We start from the raw sequence: 6,637 nt of genomic DNA on the forward strand, positions 1-6,637 counted from the left end.
GTAATGACATGAACATTATTTTTTTACAAGCACATTGCATACAGCAGTCCAGATTCAAAGACTGGATTTATACTTCTTGTCTACATGATTCAGAAGAGACTGAGGCAGAAAAGGCTACCCTGGAGAGAGAGCCACTGATGTAATTTCTTGCAGCATGTCCCGCACTCAGATTTTGTTTTCCCTAGTGGATGTTGAGAAAATGAATGTATGAGAAGCTGCAATAAATGAGGTCACAGATTATTTTGTAGTTATGTAGAGTTCCCATGTACATTCAATTCATTCTAGTTCTTGCAGGTATGCAGTTGACTGAGGGGAAGTTTCCCAGAAACAAGCAGAAGCTGTTACAGGAGAGACTAAATATTCCTTTGACAGCCAGATGTGCTTCAGACTTCAGCTCAACAGCAGTGGAGTTATGTTGAGGTAAAACAAGGGGATGAGTGAGTGAGTCAGGCTCAAGCAGTGTCACAGTGCAGGAGATCATGGGAGAATTGAATGGACAATTAGGATGATGATCAGATTAAGCTTATTGCTGCATTTTCTAATTTAAAGTCATTGAATTGATTTTGACATTCAGGTTTTGGGCATGCTGTGGATATGTTAGTAATTCTCTGAGTTCTGTCCCTGGTGTTCTTCTCTGTGCTTTGCCTTTCTGTCCTGTCAGCTTTGCTTTTGTGGTGTGGCTCCCTCAGAAACTCAGCTGCAGCGGTGCTTTTTCCCCTGCACTCCTGCCACAAGAGAACCTGCCTTAGGAGGCAGGGATGAGGATTGTTCCTGACAGAGAACAGTTAGCCTGGGCTGGTGAGATGAAAGTGCCTTTCCCCAGCTACCAGATCAGAGTGGAGATGCAGGTGAGCACTTCAGAGAGGCAGGAACAGCAGCAGAGGGAGGGAATACAGTGTAGTGGCAGGAAGAATTTTTATCTTTGTCTGACAAAGTCCTGAGAGATTTAAGTTCCTTTATGATTTTGAAGTCCCTCTAGAGAGCTGTGTGTTACTTTGAGTTTTGACTGCTTTGACAGTTTGACAGTTTGGCTTCCTCAAAATTGTGTAGAAAATGGGGGGAAAAAAGAGAAAATTAAAACCAGCCTTCCCAACTGTAACACAGCACACTGTCCTGAATTCTTCCTCCCTTCCCACCTTTTGCAAGGTAGCACTAGACTGGCATTCTTTCTCTCTTAAGTTCCTTGTGCCTGAATGTTGTAGCACAGTTGTTTTGTTTCCTGGCATGGATCTGAACATTTCTGATTGACTTCTTTACATCTTGGTATAGAGCTAGTAAGTTGATTTACCCAGTAAGGGTAAATCAACATGCATGCAGGAATGCACCCAGTACAGAAATTTGTTTCCCAGTTGTACTTCTCACCACTGAGGTGGCTGCATGTCCACGTTCAGGGATGTGGTTCCCATGGTTGTGGTGCCATTCTCATAATCAAAGGCAAGAGGTGAGGGCTTGGTTCTTCTGTACATCATGGGCAAGATGGTGCCAGACATGGAGTTCAAAGCAAACTGAGCTGCACACCAGGCATGGAAAAGGTAGGTAATTATTTTCCTGTAAACCCATTATCTGTTGTTTGCCACATAAATATTGCCCAGCTGCCTGTCTTGAGGATAGCAGCAAGACAGCAGCAGGATTTAACTCAGGGGTCAGGTGCATCCTTTGGCAGAATTCCCAAAGTGAGCTCATTGTGACTCCTGATGTGCAGTGGCTCTGTGTCAAGCTCTCTGAAATCTATTTTGCAATGAGCTCACCACAAATTGATTAGATTCAGTTGGGTTTATTGGTTGAGCTTGTGAGATTCTTAACAATAGGCATTGTCACACTGAATTTTATAAACTATGGATTTATTTGAGCAGCTGTTAGAACACAACTGCTGGAAACTACTGCGTCTGATTTTGCATGCAGGGCCTGATGCCTATGGAAAATCTGAGGCTGTTTCCAGCTTAGCAGGTGCCATCCCCCACGTGTCCTAATGACACCAGGCCCAGGAGTGACCACTGGGTTAAAAAGGGAATCCTGCTGGGCAGTGAGCCTGTGCACATCACAACAACTTCTGGCTGTCCTTAAAGCCAAGCCAGGAGCCCCACACCTGAGAGACAGACTCTTTTTCATGACCATCGCACAGCAGTGAAAAGTATTTTGTTGTCTGCAACTGCCTACTGCCTGTCTTCTCAGCCAGGAGAAAAGCACAGCTTTTGTCTTTCAGTTTTAAACTCCACCTGTTTTGCACATAGATTTGACTTTTCTCCTGGCCCTTTCCCTTAGAGAAGGCCTGCAGATTTGAGCCCACCCTGGCCAAAAAAAGGCTTAATGATTTTCAAGTTCCTTCTGCTGAAGACCTATTGGGGTGCTGCAGTTTGCTATTGATGTATAGAGGTGCAGCACAAAAACCCCAAACCATCCAAAGGAAAAAAATCCAAAATACCCCACATTATCATTGTCTCTTCCCTAAATGTTCTTCAAGCTCTCACTGCAAAAGACTCCCAAAGGTCTAAAGCCAAAAGAGGCTGGAATTTTGCCTGTCCTTTTTTTTAACAGGCTGGTGGTGGCTGGTGACTTGCTGATTTCCCCATACAGGATTTGTTTTCTCTTGTCTGCATGGCGATTTCATACCACAGCAAAGGAAAGAAAAGGCATTCTGAAAAGGAAGAGAACACAGTTCCACAAAAACTCCCCTAGGGGTCGGTGTAATCATGCAATCTGGTACTTTGGGATGAAACACTCATCCCTTAAGAGGGCTGAAACCTGGAAAGAGAAACTTGCATTTAACAGTTGTTATAATGTGCAAAAGGAGTAACAGCAACGTAACCGATTAACTTAACTGATTTTACTAATTTAACAACCACATTAAGGACAAGGGGGAGAATGTGGGAGGCTGAAATTTGCAGCCAAGAAGTGCAGCCGTGAGAGCAGAGGATCTGGAAACAAAACAGCTTGAAAGGGAAATACTGTGGGTGTGCCAATCAGGCAGGCAAGGCAGAAGTCAGAAACCTGAGAAGGCCTTTTCAGTCCCCCCACCACCTCAAGGAACATTTGAGCCAGAAATTTTATGAAAATGTATTTTTCTCTTCTTTTAAAAAGGAGAGAAAGACAACAGCTAACTTGTTAACTATTCTGCATACATATATATAGAAATGTCAAAAAGTGATAAGCACTTCCAATTTATTGCTCCGGTACTTGAACTGAGAAAATATTGGAGAAGGAAATGGATTACTGAATAATGTGCTCATAGAGCTGCTGCCACCCAGTGTCAAGTGAAAGTATAAATATAATTAGCAAGGCTACAGAGACAGAATTTCAACCAAAGGCTTAAAAAGGCAGTTTAAAGCAGTAAAAACCCTTAACCCTTAAAGGATCACATGTCACACTGCTGGGGTTGTACCTTCCTTTCTTTTAGTGAAGGAGCTGCTTGTTTCATTACAAAGCAAAGTTTGTCATCAGATAAGCATAACTTGAAGAGAGATAAGAGCATCAGGTTTTAGCCATGACCTGCTGACTTGTGTCCCCAGCTCCCACAGCCTGCCCTAGTCCCTGGCTGGGGCAGTGGGATGTGAGGTGAGGCCCTGAGGTGATCCCTGGGCAGGTACTATAGGGCTGCACTTGCCTGCTGCAGCTCTCACCTGGCACCTTCCCATTCCCTGCTCTGGCAGGGTCTGTGCCAGCAGGGCAGGAGCTCCTGTTGTCATTTCTCCCTTGGCTCTGGCTAACAGAGGCTGTGGAGAGCAGCTGCTCCTCTGTTGAGCAGTGCTGGAAGGCAGCCCTGGCTTGGACACCACAGCTTGCTGCAGTTCCAGCTAACGGGCACGCCAGTGGCTGCATGCTCTGGATAAGAGAGGCTCCTGCTTCCTGCAGCTCTTGCTGACAGAGGGTCCAGCATGTTACTACTCAGGAAGCTTCAGATAACTTCAGTTGCTGCTTCTTAAAGCTCTGGCTCTGTCTTGCAGCTCCAGCTCCTGCACAGTTGTGAGGAGAGATGCTGCTGCTGCTCATTTCAGGTGATTTCAATTCCATTTACTGAACACTCCAGCTTCTTATAGCTTTGGCTTGTTTTCAGTTGAAGGTGATTCCAGGTCAAGCTTGTTGAAACTCCAGCTTTTATGTAGCAGCTCTGGCTTCCTACAGCTCCAGCTGATAGACATAGGCTTATTTGGATTTCCAGCACATTCCAGCTCCACTTTGTTGAAGCTCTACCTCCAGTACTGGATGTTCAGAAAAATAGTTTCTCCTGCTTCTTACAGCATCTGCTGATGGACATTTTCTAGCATGTTACTGCTCAAGTTATTTGAAGTCATAGGTTAGTTCAGCTCCTGCTTCTTTGAACTCCAGTTCTACACAGCATCTCTGGCCACTGGCAGGACAATATTTGTTTGGGAGGGCACAGGTACTTCCATTGGGAAGCCAAAGATTCTCAAATCCCAAAACCCACTGCCATGGGCCTCCTGGGAATCAGGAGAAACCAGGGTTCTAGTGACTCAGGCAGGCACTCAATTCATTTAATGGAATACAAAAGCCAGGCCAGCACACCATCAACCCCATGGATCTCATCATAAGCTCTTTGTCAGTGCTGGCTGCAAATATGTGGTCTGTATGCATGGGCAGGCAAGAGCAATGTCATCCTCTGTCCATTCCCTTGGATGCAGAAGATAAAAGCTCTTTTTGGATGGCCTGTCACACAGTTACCATGTCCTGCCCAAAAGCTTGTTTGGGTTTGGATTTATTCTAGGCCAGTTCCTGCAGAAAATACTGCTGTGTGCTGGCTGGCCAGCCAGGATTGGAGGCAGAGGGCGATGTGTGAAGGGATGTCCTCGTGTTCCCAGCTGGCAGCAAACACAGAGCCCAACCAGTGGCTGAGCAGGCAGTGCAGGAGCCATGGCATGCATGAGAGGCACTGGATCAGCTCATGCATGAACACACAATAGCTTTATGCATGAACAGCCCATGACACTGTGAGCAACATCCCATCATTTCACATCTGACTGTCCTAAAGCTTCATGCATTAGTGCCCCATTAGCTTATGCATGAGGCCCCATTTATTCAGACCTTAGCATCCAATCACTTCATGCACAAGCACTCAATCTATTGACAAGCAAGCCTGGAAACAGCCTTGCTCACACGAGCACCCAATTCATTCATGCCCCAGTGCTCAATCAGCTCACACAGGAACAGCTATTTCTCATGCACCCACAGCACATGCACGAGTGCTGTGCTGGGCAGAAATTGCAGGGTCTGGGTCAGTGATGCCATATTCCCACCCTCTGGCACTTGTTGCTGCAGCTGTTTCTCCACTGAAAATTGGCTCTTTTCAGGAGCACCAGAGCTACATTCAAGGTCCCTGTGCTCTCCCAGAGGCGCACAAAGAACCTCTTTCCCCAGAGCACTGAAGAGCTGAGGAGCATTGGGCTAGCAGGGGCCAACACACCTGCCCAGCCCTGGGAAGAGAAGGAAGTGTCTTGGCCAGCCCTGTGCCCAGCACCTGACCTTGCCTATGAGAGTTCAGCACTGCCCCGTCTCTGCCTTTGCTTTCTTCAAGGGTTGTACCAGAGTCACGCAATTTCTCACTATGAGGTAAAAGAATGTTCATTTTTCCTTACTAAAAAGGTTAGAGTGAGCTACAGAGGAAAGTCACCTTTTGACGATTATTTGGTTGCAAATCTCTACCCACAAGCCTATACTGCTTTGTAAGAAAATGAGGACATTTTCTCAAAATGCTTTGCCACTCAGTCACAAACCCACAGTTTTAAGAGAGAACTGATTGTAATTCTTAGCACAGTATGAATTTCAATGGTCATCTAGGAGAAAACCATCCACAGAACAAAACCCCAAAAATAAGTTTACCGGTCTTTTACAGCAAAAACATTAGTCTGAGTACATTATCACCTGGCTGCTCCAGTGCTGGGATAATGGGATGAGGATCATGGAATTAGAAGGCAGGGAAGCCAAGCTGTAGGGATCACTGGCTGAGACCATCAGCCTGACCAAAACATGCTGCCTATATGTAACACTGAAACCCTCCCATTCCTCCAGCTAGGAAAAATACAAGTTCTATCTCTATGTACAAAGGTTACAAGGACTATCTTACCTTACAGAAGATGTGCAGGGAACATTGCCAACTCTACCTTCAAGCACAAAGTTTACAACTACTTATGTGATAAGGCACTTGAAGTGAAAATTAGCCCTGGGCTTGAGAGGTGTAGCACAGAGCAGTGACAATCCCAGCTCAGCTACCCTTTTGCTCCGCTCCTAAGCAAGGCAGCATGATGAGACCATTTGCCAAAGAGGACTCCTGGCTGAGGAACTGCAAATTCCAATTAACAACAGTGAAACTTCAAGGTCACTAGAAAAATGTTCCTCCGTATTGCTCACAAGAGCCAAAGTTGGTTTTAACTTCCCAGACATCTGGAAACCAAAAAGCTCAGCCAACACAACACTTCATTGCCTACACAGTGAATGTAGGCAAAGCTGCACAGTGATAATGACACTGCACTGACAGAAGGCTCCAGGCTCTTCTACCACAGCTGACAGGGAAGGTTCCAGATGCCTGCTCTCCTGACACTTCAAATAATTCTAATACAAAAAGCTAGTCAAACATTTGTACATTACTAGCTCTCCTTGCTAAGCTGCGTGCAGCTGTACTGGATAT

Source organism: Zonotrichia leucophrys, chromosome 4 (assembly GCF_028769735.1).
Source record: "Zonotrichia leucophrys gambelii isolate GWCS_2022_RI chromosome 4, RI_Zleu_2.0, whole genome shotgun sequence".
Taxonomy (NCBI): Eukaryota; Metazoa; Chordata; class Aves; order Passeriformes; family Passerellidae; genus Zonotrichia; species Zonotrichia leucophrys.